This window comes from Arachis duranensis, chromosome 3, assembly GCF_000817695.3.
Source record: "Arachis duranensis cultivar V14167 chromosome 3, aradu.V14167.gnm2.J7QH, whole genome shotgun sequence".
NCBI lineage: Eukaryota > Viridiplantae > Streptophyta > Magnoliopsida > Fabales > Fabaceae > Arachis > Arachis duranensis.
The window spans coordinates 93581432-93595826 of record NC_029774.3 but is presented as its reverse complement, the minus strand read 5'-3'; positions in this window follow the sequence as shown (position 1 = coordinate 93595826).

The following is a 14395-nucleotide window of genomic DNA, read 5'->3' as shown; positions in this document are numbered from 1 at the left end:
TGATGGTGATGCCCTACATACAGCTTGCCATGGAAAGGAGTAAGAAGAATCGGATGAATGTAATAAGAAAGTAGAGATTCGAGAGGAGTACAGCATCTTCACACACTTATCTGAAATTCCCACTATTGTTTTACATAAGTATTTCTATCCCTTTTTATTTTCTATTTATTATTAATTTTCGAACTCATCATAAACAAATTTAATCTGCCTAACTGAGATTTACAAGGTGACCATAGCTTGCTTCATACCAACAATCTCTGTGGGATCGACCCTTACTCACGTAAGGTTTATTACTTGGACGACCCAGTACACTTGCTGGTTAGTTGAACGGAGTTGTGTCCACACGTGCCATAATAATGATTTCATACAACAACAAAGAATACTACATTGCTGTGATCACAATTTCGTCCACCAAATACCCTGGGGAAAGCTTGGCTCTTGATAGTCGTGCTAAACTATAACCTTCAATGCCAAACTTACAGGTTCTGGTAGTCCGAGCTTTCGTCCAAGAATATATCACGTTTGTGGGGAGAACAAACAAAGTGGAGTGGGTACCTGCAAAGGCACTCCGATGCTTAAATTAGTATTCGGAATTCAATGTGTCCTTATGAGGATAAAATATCATACCTTTATAAGTGAAGAAAGATAGGTTGGATATGCTTCTGTTGGCTCTCTATATTGAAGAGCAGTTATTAGAATTTAGTAGGTGACAACACCAGGTCGGACGTTTTTATTTCAGAATGTAATCCGTTGAGTCGAAGTATAACGCTTAATGCCAAGCTATGGTATATAATGCCGAATTATGGCGCATAATGCCGAGTTTTGACATCGAATTTGTAACAGCCGTATCACCTCCCATTCTCAGTCACGTGCATTTTCGTTACCGCTGCCCATCTGCCGCCGATCGTGCAGTTCCCACCACAGGCTGCCGCCTCCCGTCTCGCCGTTTGAGACGCACGTTATCCCCATCGTCTGTCCTCCCCATCGCGTCGTTGTTGCTATTGTGCAGCACCTCATCGACGTCGTCCTTCCTCCCACCAATTCGACTCCTCCTCCTCTTCCATCTCTGGCCATTGCACGTTTGGGTTCGAAGTTCACGGAGCAAAATCGCAACCTCGTCTAGCTGAAGTTGTCATTGCGTGGTTGCTCCATCGCCAAATCTCCTCCCTTGCCTCCATGCGTCGCCGTCGACTCTCTCCACCCTGCAAATGTGTTGGATGTTCAATTCACTAGATACATAGATGGTTATTTTAATTTTTAATTGGATAGTTATTTTGTTCGATTCAGTTTAAGTATATACAATTAACAAATGATGGATGGTCGTTTCACTAGGTAACCAGATGATTATTTTAATAACTACGTGGATGGTTGTTTGATGACGATCCCGCGACGATAATAAAAGATGAGGCTACAAGGGTGGATGATGATGGTCAATGAGAGAGCTTCTAACACCAAAAAAGGTAGGATAATTGATGAGAATGAGAGTGGCAGACGATTTAAGAAGGATCAAAAAAAGTATTTGGGTGAATTTTTTTGATAAATTAGGATTGAAATAATTAATTTTTTGTATTAAACTAAATTCAAAACCCATTATTCACGCTATTTAAATCTTTTATTGTCTCATTAGCGAAATTGATTTCTTATATCTTATTTTAGTTTAAAGCTCAATGTAGGGACTCTCATTATTTTCCTATTTTCTTGCGTTGCTTTTTGTAAAAGGAATTATTTAATAAGCTAGGAGTCCTATATACGTATGGTATCATGTCTAATCGGCTTTTGTTGCGCTGCTTCTCTATGCTTATAGTCTTATACTAATTCTATTTTTTTAGTTTTATTTAAAAATAAATTAATAATAAACATAATATCTAAATTTACATCAATTAATTATTTAAATTTGTATTATTATAAAAACAGAATACTATCACTAAATTTTAATTATAGACCAAAATGTGTTATATTGTTATGTTGTAAATTTTTTTTATTTCGTTTTATTTTAGTTTGTATGTTAAAAATTTAGTTAAATAATGTTGAATTAAGTTCAATAATGTTAAATATGTTTAAATTAAATTTTATTTGATATATTTTAATTAAATTATATAAAATTTTGTCATAATTAAATTTTTTATTTTTTAAAATTTAATATTTACTGATACAATTTCCGTCCTAATAGATACACATTGTCATTCCTACGCTTCTACATACATTTTGGGAGTTATAATCAGTTAGTTGATCACGGACGTCAATCAGATTATCAAAAATATATTTTTTTGGTGACTAGATTATCAAAAATTTATATACAAGAAAATTATTTTTACAAATTATGTTAAGATTCCATTTGCAAGTGATTGAGGGATATTTTTGGAATGAAGGCTATGGAAGCGATGAGTGGGCGGGCCGGCCCCTTGTCGCCCAACTTCTTTTAACATCTACTTTGGGGTCTTGTGTAATGACATTTTTAGTATCTATAGTGGGTCCTAACAATTTCTAAACAAGTATTTTGTATATCTAAATTATTCAGTTCTTACTTCTCGGGCAAAAAATGCTGAGAGTTTTTTTTGTTTGTTTTTTATAATAGTTGATCAAATTCTTCACACTCTGAACTCTAGAGAGTAAAACTCAGACAAATTACATTAACATTTTAGGTCAGTAAAGTAAACTATTGATTTTTTTTTCATGTATACTTTTGTGACTTAATGAGATTCGTCATAAATTAAGAAATGGGAATGTAATTTGTGCAAATAATAAGACTTTCCTCATATTTCAATATTATAGATCTTATAAATTTCTCTTCCTCCTTCTGAGGTATCATCACAGTTTGTCACTTTGGTGATTTCATCTATTAGTTCCCACGCTGATGATCGGCATGAGGAGGAAGCCCCACGCTTTTGTTTTTTTGGAGAAAGAAAAGGAGGGGTTATAAATGTATAATCAAGCCCCACTGTTTTTAACCTTTATGCCGATGCATGAATGAATGCTTGGAGACCCAACAGCACGCGTCAAAGGCGAAATCCAATTGATATCTGTTACTTCTAATAATTGGTATTAGAGAACCTACTTCACCTAAAAAACTAGCGTGAACATTTATTAATAGTTGGTTCAATAACATTAGATTAGATTCTCATACTACATATTAGAATTAGTATTGATTGTGTCTAACTCATTTTAAAAAACAACTTGAGATAGAAAACTATATTATTAAGTGATTTGTGATGATATTATATGATGACGTTATTTTGGCAAGGAAGTTCAATTAAATTAGTAGAATAATTTATTGGTATAATAAAAATTAATTGAATAAAATAATATTATATATTATTAATTTATTATATAATTAAAATATAAAATATAAATTACAATATTAAAATATAGCTATATTATATCACTAATTTAATAATCAAAATGTATCACATTATACTCTAATTAAGATGAAATATTTTTTTCAAAAATTAATAAATTCTCTTTTTTTCATCTTGTTATCTACCACGTTTTTCTTCTCTATTTTTCTCTATCCTTTCCACTCTATCTATAACTTATAATTTAAATTCTATATTATTAATTTGATAACCAAAAATATATCACTGTTTTATCGATTTTTAGCAAATCGATGGTGGTTGGATTCTAATGGTCTGGGAGCAAAACCAACTCCTCTTTTGCAGGTACCAGTTTTCAATAAGTGCATCAAAGGTTCTTGAATTAGATGAGTATTAAAACGGAAAATAAGTTCGAAAAATGCAAAAGGGTAAAAGAAGTGTAAAACAAAGGATTCGAAAAGTAAACTTGACTGAAATCGAAAATGTTTGCATTGAAACGTAAAGAAGGAGATAAAGATGCCTTCGATTGGATTAAAGGACTTTAGATATGGAAATTAAAAGGTAGTGAAATGTAAATTGAACATGGAAATTAAACAATACTTGAAAGATAAATTTGCTTTGAAAAATAAAGTTTTTGTAAGAATTGTAAATGAAAGGTAAAGACAATGAAAGGAACCTTACAAAACAGAACTCGAATGCAGACTCAGGAATTCACTGGGATATGAGTGTGCTTGAGTGTATTTCTGAAAAGAAGTTCCAACCTTTATTTCCTAAAACTTACTAATATTTATAGCCCACTTCCATAACCGACCATCAATTACATGACGTTGCCTTGTACGTGAATTCTTAGGTAACTGTTTCTGCTCTTTTGCCTATGAACGTTACCCATAAATTCCTCACTTAGAGAAAGCGTTCGACTTCTCTACTTGTGTAACCACTCAATTCTTCATTCCAACAACTGTTCGATTCTTCATTCGGGTACTTGTTCGATTTAGCAAGGTGTATAAATCGAGTCCGTGTCAAATAATTTCCAATTAATACCCGCACGTACGTCTTTTCGGCCTCTGTTTCCTTCTTGACACTTCACCAGCATTTCGAATCAACTTAATCTTTTAAAAATTATTATCTCAACTAACGAGTTGCCTGATGAGCGGATAATTTATACACTTTTTGGCATTATTTTTAGGTAGTTTTTAGTATGTTTTAGTTACTTTTTATTATATTTTTATTAGTTTTTATGCAAAAATCACATTTCTGGACTTTACTATGAATTTTTGTATTTTTTTGTAATTTCAGGTATTTTCTGGATGAAATTGAGGGATCTGAGCATATATCTGATTCAGAGGCTGAGAAAGGACTGCAGATACTGTTGGATTCTGACCTCCCTGCACTCAAACGCGTTTTTCTGAAGCTACAGAAGTCTAATTGGCGTGCTCTCAATTGGGCTGGAAATCTAACATCTTGGATTTTCTAAAAATGTATAATAGTCCATACTTTGCTCGAGATTTGATGGCCCAAACTAGCGTTAAAACACCCACCAAAGACCCTTTTCTGGCGTAAAATACTGGAACTGGCACCAAAACTAGAGTTAAACGCCCAAACTGGCATCCAAGCTGGCGTTTAACTCCAGAAAAGGTCTATGCACGTGTAAAGCTCAATGCTCAGCCCAAGCACACACCAAGTAGGCCCCGGAAATGGATTTCTGCACTATCTGCACTTAGTTACTTATTTTCTATAATCCTTAGTAACTAGTTTAGTATAAATAGCACTTTTTACTATTGTATTTTATCTTTGGATCATCTTTCGATCTTTTGATTAACTTTATGCTTGGCTGGCCTCACGGCCATGCCTAGGCTATTTTCTCTTATGTATTTTCCAACGGTTGAGTTTTTACACCTCATATATTAAGGTGTGAAGCTCTGCTTTTCTTCATGAATTAATGCAAGTACTATTGTTTCTCTTTCAATTCATGCTTACTTCTTCTCCAAGATATACTCTTGTACTTAATTCAGTTAAGTTAGAATGAAGGGGTGATCCGTGACAATCACCCACTATCTTCGTTACTCGCTTAGCCAAGATCCGCGTGCCTGACAACCACAAGCGATTTACATGATGTTCAACGTAGTCATTGGACGACAGCTGGAGTATAGTCTCTTGGGTCTTTGATCCACAGACCGAGTCCGTGAGGTTAGAACCTTTGTGGTATAGGCTAGACCAAATTGGCAGCATTCCTGAGATCCGAAAAGTCTAAACCTTGTCTATGGTATTTCGAGTAGGATCCAGGACGGGATGACTGTGACGAGCTTCAAACTCACGATATTGGGTGCAGTGAACAGTGTGCAAAAGGATAGAGAGATCCTATTCCAACACAAGTGAGATCTGACAGATGATTAGCCATGCGGTAGCTATGCTTGGTATTTTTCATCTGAGACGAGAAATCTGACAGTTGATTAGCCGTACAGAAACCGTAGCTGGACCATTTTCACTGAGAGTGTGGATGGTATCCATTGACAACGGTGATCCACCAACATACAGCTTGCCATGGAAGGGAGCACGCATGATTGGATGAAGACAATAGGAAAGCAGAGGTTCAGAAGCAACAAAGCATCTCCAACCGCTTATCTGAAATTCCCACCAATGAATTACATAAGTACCTTTATTTTAATTTACGTTTTATTTATCTTTCAATTATCAAAACTCATAACCAATTGAATCCGCCTGACTAAGATTTACAGGATGACCATAGCTTGCTTCAAGCCGGCAATCTCCGTGGGATCGACCCTTACTCGCGTAAGGTTTTATTACTTGGACGATCCAGTGCAATTGCTGGTTAGTTGTACCGGAGTTGTGAAAAGGGTGATCACAATTCCGTGCACCAAATTTTTGGCGCCGTTGCCGGGGATTGTTCGAGTTTGGACAACTGACGGTTCATCTTGTTGCTTAGATTAGGTAACCTTCTTTCTTGTTTCAACCTTTATTTTCTTTTCAAAAAGTTTTCGAAAAAAAAATTAATAAAATCATAAAACCAAAAAAAAATTGTTTTTCTTGTTTAAGTCTTGTGTCAGATTTTAAGTTTGGTGTCAACTGTATATTTTTTAATTTAATTTTCTTAAAATTTTTGAAAATTCATGCATTGTGTTCTTCTTTGATCTTCAAGTTGTTCTTGATGATTTTCCTTGTTTGATCTTTAAATTTTTTTGTTTTGTGTCTTTTCTTGTTTTTCTTGTACATTTTCGAATTGTTAGTGTCCGTAGTACAAAAGTTCTTAAGTTTAGGGTCTTGCATGTCTTTCTTTTCTTAAAAATTTTCAAAAATATGTTCTTGCTGTTAATCATGATCTTCAAAGTGTTCTTGGTGTTCATCTTGACATTCAAAGTGTTCTTGCATGCATTTTTTGTTTTGATCTTAAAATTTTATGTTTTGTTTCATTTTGTTGTTTTTCTCTCTCCTCATTAAAAAATCAAAAGTAAAAAAATATCTTTTCCTTTTTCTTCTCATAATATTCGAAATTTTGAGTTGACTTGGTCAAAAATTTTTAAAATTTAGTTGTTTCTTGTTAGTCAAGTCAAAATTTTAAATTAAAAAATTATATATATGTCTTTTCAGTAAATAATACAGAGAAATGAAGGATCAGAACATAAAGCAGAGTAATCACAGAGAAAAAGAGCTCACTGGCGTTAAAACACCAGTAAAGAGGCATTTTGGGCGTTAAACGCCAGAATGGCTATCATTCTAGGGGTTTAACACCAGTAAAGGTATCATTCTGGGCGTTAAACGCCAGAATGGGCAGCATTTTGAGCGTTTAACGCCAGAAATGGCAGCATTGTGGGCGTTTAGAAAAACGCCCAGTAAAAAAGGATTCCTAGCGTTTAACGCCAGCCAAGGTATCTGGCTGGGCGTTAAACGCCCAAAGAGGCAGTCAAGTGGGCGTTAAACGCCAGAACAAGGGAGGTAATTTTGGTTTCTAATTCGATTTTTTTCAATTTTTCATATTTTAATTCGTAACTTTTTGCATCAAACATATTTTAAATGTTCATCTTTCCATTTTTTAATGTTTTCGAAAATTTTAAAATTAATTTTTTAAAAATCTTTTTCTTAATTTTATTTCATATTTTCGAAAATCCTTGCTAACAATTAATGTTTTGATTCAAAAATTTCAAGTTTGTTACTTTCTTGTTAAGAAATGTTCAATCTTTAAATTCTAGAATCATATCTTTTAGTTTCTTGTTAGTCAAATCATCAACTTTAATTTTAAAAATCAAGTCTTTTTTTTCTTTTTCAATAATTTTTCAAAATAAATTTCAATCATATCTTTTTAAAATTTTAATTTCAAAATCTTTTTCTAACTTCTTATCTTTTCAAAATTTATTTTCAAATCTTTTTCAACTATCTACTTGACTTGTTTGTTTTAATTTTAAAAAATTTACTATTTCTTATATTTTTCAAAACCAACTAACTACTTTTTCACTTCTAATTTTCGAAAATTACTAACCATTTTTTTTCAAAAATCTTTTTAATTAACTAATTATTTTAAATTCTAATTTTATTTTATTTCTTTTAATATTGTCGAAACTAACTTTATCAATTAAATAAAAATAAAAATATTTTTCTTTTCCCTCTCCTTAAAATTCGAATACTCTCTCTCTCTCTCTCTCATCTCTTTCTATTTATTTGCTAAGACTTCTCTTCTACTCATAATTCGAACCCCTCTCTCTTCTCTCTGTTCGAATTACTCATCTCCTATTTCTTCTATTCTTCTATTCTTCTATTCTTATACTCACATAAAGGAATCTCTATACTCTGACATAGAGGATTCCACTTCTCCCTTTATTCTCTTCCTTTTCATATGAGTAGGAACAAGGATAAGGACATTCTTGTTGAAGCTGATCCTGAACCTGAAGGGACTCTGAAAAGGAAGCAAAGAGAAGCTAAAGCACAACACTCCAGAGAGGACCTTACAGAAAATCTCCAAAAAGAAGCAGACATGGCAGCCGAACCCAACAACAATGCTAGAGATGCAAGGAAGATGCTTGGTGACTATATTGTACCAACTTCCAACTTATATGTAAGAAACATCTCAATTCCTGCCGTTGGAGCAAACAACTTTGAGCTTAAGCCTCAATTAGTTTCTCTAATGCAGCAGAATTGCCAGTTTCATGGATTTCCATCGGAAGATCCTCATCAATTCTTAGCTGAATTCTTACAAATCTGTGATACTGTTAAGACCAATGGGGTTGATCCTGGGGTCTACAGACTTATGCTTTTTCCCTTTGCTGTAAGAGACAGAGCTAGGATATAGTTGGACTCACAGCCTACAGAAAGCCTGAACTCTTGGAATAAGTTGGTCACTGCTTTCTTGGCCAAGTTCTTTCCACCTCAAAAGCTGAGCAAGCTTAGAGTGGACATCCAAACCTTCAGACAGAAAGAAGGTGAATCCCTCTATCAAGCTTGAAAAAGATACAAGCAATTGATCAGAAGGTGTCCTTCTGACATGCTTTTAGAATGGAGCATCTTGGATATATTCTATGATGGTCTGTCTGAATTGTCCAAGATGTCATTGGACCACTCTTCTGGTGGATCTCTTCATCTGAAAAGAACCCCTACAGAAGTTCAGGAACTCATTGAGGTAGTTGTAAATAATCAGTTCATGTACACTTCTGAAAGAAATCCTGTGAGTAATGGAATGACTCAGAAGAAATGAGTTTTTGAGATTGATACTCTGAATGCCATATTGGCTCAGAATAAAATGTTGACTCAGCAAGTTAATATGATTTCTCAGAATCTGAATGGATTGCAAGCTGCATCCGGCAGTACTAAAGAAGCCTCCTTTGAAGGAGAAGCTTATGACCCTGAGAATCCTGCAATGAAAGAGGTGAATTACATGGGAGAATCCTATAGAAACACCTATAATCCTTCATGGAGAAATCATCCAAATTTCTCATGGAAGGATCAACAGAAGCCTCAACAAGGCTTCAATAATAATAATGGTGGGAGAAATAGGTTTGGCAATAGCAAGCCTTTTCCATCATCTTCTCAGCAACAGACAGAGAATTCTGAGCAGAGCCCCTCTGACTTAGCAAACATAGTCTCTGGTCTATCTAAGGCCACTCTCAGTTTTATGACTGAAACAAGGTCCTCCATCAGAAATTTGGAGGTACAAGTGGGTTAGCTGAGTAAAAAAGTTACTAAAACCCCTCCTAGTACTCTCCCAAGCAATACAGAAGAGAATCCAAAGAAAGAGTGCAAGGTCATCAATATAACCAAAATGGTCGAACCTATAGAGGAGGAAGAGGTAGTAATCTCCAGTGAGGAAGACCTCAATGGATGCCCACTAGCCAATAAGGAAGTCCCTAATGAGGAACCAAAGGAATCTGAGGCTCATATAGACACCATAGAGATTCTACTGAACTTCCTATTACCATTCATGAGCACTGATGAGTATTCTTCCTCTAAAGAAGATAAAGATATCGTTGAAGAGCAAGTTGCTCAATACCTAGGAGCAATCATGAAGCTGAATGCCAAGTTATTTAGTAATGAGACTTGGGAGGATGAATCTTCATTTCTCATCAGTGAACTGAATGCGTTGGTTCAGTAGAAATTACCTCAAAAGAAATCGGATCCCAGAAGGTTCTTAATACCTTGTACCATGGGCACCATGACCTTTGAGAAGGCTCTGTGTGACCTAGGGTCAGGTATAAACCTCATGCCACTCTCTTTAATGGAGAAACTAGAAATCTTTGAGGTACAAGCTGCAAAAATCTCTCTAGAGATGGCAGATAAATCAATGAAAGAAGCTCATGGACTTGTAGAGGATGTCTTAGTGAAAGTTGAATGCCTTTACATCCCTGCTGACTTCATAATTCTAGACACTGAGAAGGATGAGGATGAATCCATCATCCTTGGAAGACCCTTCCTAGCCACAACAAGGGTTGTGATTGATGTGGACAGAGGAGAGTTAGTCCTTCAATTGAATGAGGACTACCTTGTGTTTAAGGCTCAAGGATCTTCTTCTGTAAACATGGAGAGAAAGCATGAAAAGCTTTCTCCAATTCTCTCCATATAGAGTCAAGCAGAGCCCCCACAGTCAAACTCTAAGTTTGGTGTTGGGAGGCCATAATCATGCTCTGAGCATCTGTGAAGCTCTGAAAGAGCTTACTATCAAGCTATTGACATTAAAGAAGCGCTTATTGGGAGGCAACCCAATTTTATTTATCTATGTTAATTACTTTTTCATTTCATTTTCCATTGTTAGTTTATGTTTTCTTTAGGTTGAAGATCATGTGGAAGTCATAAAAACAGCTGCAGAATTAAAGCAGGAATAAAAAATAGCACACCCTGGAGGACGAGCTTACTTGCGTTTAAACGCTAGTAAGGATAGCAAAATGGGCATTTAACGCCCAGTCTGGCAGTATTCTGGGTGTTAAACACCAGAATTGGCATCTAGACTGGCGTTTTATGCCAGAAAAGGGTGTATGGCTGGCGTTTAAACGCCAGTAAGAATAGCAAAATGGGCGTTTAACGCCTAGTCTGGTAGCATTCTGGGCGTTAAACGCCAGAATTGGCAGCCAGACTGGTGTTTAACGCTAGGAAAGGCAGCAGAGCTAGCGTTAAACGCCAGAAATAGCACACAGAGGGCGTTTAAATGCCAGAAAGGTGCAGGGATGAGAAATTCTTGACACCTCAGGATCTGTGGACCCCACAGAATCCCTACCTACCCCAACTCACTCTCTCTCCTCTTCACACCTTTCCATAACACTCTTCCCCAAACACTATTCACCTATCAAATCCTACCCTTTTCCCCATAATCTCCTCACCACTCACATCCATCCACTATTCCCCAACAACCCATCATAAAGCCCCACCAACCTCAGCATTCAAATTCAAAACATTCCCCTCCCAAACCCTCCCCTTTCCACACGGATTTCCTCTCTCTCTTACCCTATAAATATCCCTCCTTATCACCTTCATTTTCACACATCACAAATACTTCCTAACTCCCTTGGCCGAACCATTCACACACCTCCATCTCCTTCATCTCTTCTTCCTCTAATCCTTTCTTTCTTCTTTTGCTCGAGGATGAGCAAACCTCTTAAGTTTGGTGTGGAAAAAAGCTCTGCTTTTTATTTTTCCATAACCATTAATGGCACCTAAGGCCGGAGAAACTTCTAGGAAGAGGAAAGGAAAGACAGCTGCTTCCAACTCTGAGTCATGGGAGATGGAGAAATTCATCTCAAAAGCCCATCACTAGAAAGATGATAGAGCAAACAAGAGAGCCCACTGATGGACCTCAACAAGATCATGAGGAAATTTCTCATCAAGAAATCTCTGAGATACCTCAAGGGATACACTTTCCTCCAGAAAGCTATTGAGAGCAACTCAATACCTCTTTAGGAGATTTCAGTTCCAACGTGGAGCAACTAAGGATGGAGCACCAAGAGAACTTCATTATCCTCCATGAAATCAGAGAGGACCAAAGAGCCATGAGGGAGGAGCAACAAAGGCAAGGAAGAGATATTGAGGAGCTAAAGTACTCCATAGGGTCTTCAAGAGGAAGAACTAGCCGCCGTCACTAAAGTGGACCCGTTCTTTAATTTCCTTGTTATTTGTTCTTCTGTTTTTCGTTTCCTATGTTTTATGTTTGTCTGTGTTTTTGTCTTTATTACATGATCATTAGTGCTTAGAGTCTATGTCTTAAAGCTATGAATGTTCCATGAATCTTTCATCTTTCTTAAATGAAAAATGTTTCTATTTGCAAAAGAACAAGAAGTACATGAATTTCGAATTATAACTTGAATGATTCTTAGCAATGGCTCCAAAAACTTGGTGCACACTACTATGGTTCACTCACATTCTTCACAACTTCGCACAACTAACCAGCAAGTGCATTGGGTCGTCCAAGTAATAAACCTTACGAGAGTAAGGGTCGATCCCACGGAGATTGTTGGTATGAAGCAAGCTATGGTCATCTTATAAATCTCAGTTAGGCTGATTCAAATGATTATAATGGTTTTCAAAAATAATAATAAATAAAGCATGAAAAAAAGATAGAGATACTTATGTAAATCATTGGTGGAAATTTCAGATAAGCGTATGGAGATGCTTTGTTCCTGTTGAATCTCTGCTTTCCTACTGCCTTCCTTCAATCCTTCATACTCCTTTCCATGGCAAGCTGTATGTACGGCATCACCGTTGTCAATGGCTACTTCCCATCCTCTCAGTGAAAATGGTCCAAATGCTCTTGTCACAGCACGACTAATCATCTGTCGGTTCTCGATCATGTCGGAATAGAATCCATTGATTCTTTTGCGTCTGTCACTACGCCCAACAATCGCAAGTTTGAAGCTCGTCACAGTCATTCAATCCTTAAATCCTACTCAAAATACCACAGACAAGGTTTAAACTTTCCGGATTCTCAAGAGTGGCCTCCAAAGAGTTCTAGTTTATACCACAAAGATTCAGATCAAGGAATCCAAGAGATACTCGCTCGGTCTAAGATAGAACAGAAGTGGTTGTCAAGCACGCGTTCATAAGGACGGATGTTGATGAATGTCAGGGATCATCACGTCCATCAGGTTGAAGTGCAGCGAATATCTTAGAATAAGAATAAGCATGAATTGAATAGAAAACAGTAGTACTTTGAATTAAAACTCGAGGTACAGCAGAGCTCCACACCTTAATCTATGGCATGTAGAAACTCCACCGTTGAAAATACATAAGAACAAGGTCTAGGCATGGCCTAATGGCCAGCCTCCCCAAATAGCATGTGAATTCGAAAAATAGGAAAAAAGACTAGACATTTAGTACAATAATAAAAAGTTCTATTTATATTAAACTAGCTGCTAGGGTTTACAAAAATAAGTCTAAGTGCAGAAATCCACTTCCGGGGCCCACTTTGGTGTGTGCTTGGGCTGAGCTTGAGCTTTACACGTGCAAAGGCTTCTCTTGGAGTTAAACGCCAAGTTGTAACATGTTTTTGGCATTTAACTTTGGTTTGTGACGTGTTTCTGGCGTTTTACTCCAGAATGCAGCATGGAACTGGCGTTGAACGCCAGTTTACGTCGTCTAAACTCAAACAAAGTATGAACCATTATATATTGCTGGAAAGCCCTCGATGTCTACTTTCCAATGCAGTTAAGAGAGCACTATTTGGAGTTCTGTAACTCCAAAAAATCCATTTCGAGTGTAGGGAGGTCAGAATCCAATAGCATCAGCAGTCCTTTTTCAGCCTGAATCAGATTTTTGCTCAATTCCCTCAATTTCAGCCAGAAAATACCTAAAATCACAGAAAAATACACAAACTCATAGTAAAGTCCAGAAATGTGAATTTTGCATAAAAACTAATGAAAACATCCCTAAAAGTAGCTAGATCCTACTAGAAACTACCTAAAAACAATGCCAAAAAGTATATAAATTATCCGCTCATCAGTGATAATACTTTTTGTTTTCTGAATAAATGCTTGAACAGTGCATATTTTTTATAGTGAAGTTTATGAATGTTAAAATTGTTGGCTCTTGAAAGAATAATGAAAAAAGAGAAATGTTATTGATAATCTGAAAAATCATAAAATTGATTCTTGAAGTAAGAAAAAGCAGTGAATAACAAGGCTTGCGAAAAAAAAGGCGAAAAATAATGAAAAAGAAAAAGCAAGTAGAAAAAGCCAGTAACCCTTTAAACTAAAAGGCAAGGGTAAAGAGGATCAAAGGCTTTGAGCATCAGTGGATAGGAGGGCCCAAAGGAATAAAATTCTAGCCTAAGCGGCTAAATCAAGTTGTCCCTAACCATGTGCTTGTGTCATGAAGGTCCAAGTGAAAAGCTTGAGACTGAGTGGTTAAAGTCGTGATCCAAAGCAAAAGAGTGTGCTTAAGAACTCTGGGCACCTCTAACTGTAGACTCTAGCAAAGCTGTGTCACAATCTGAAAAGATTCACCCAGTTATGTGTCTGTGGCATTTATGTATTGGTGGTAATACTGGAAAACAAAATGCTAAGCGTCACGGCCAAGACTCATAAGGTAGCTGTGTTCAAGAATCAACATACTAAACTAGGAGAATCAATAACACTATCTGAATTTTGAGTTCCTATGGA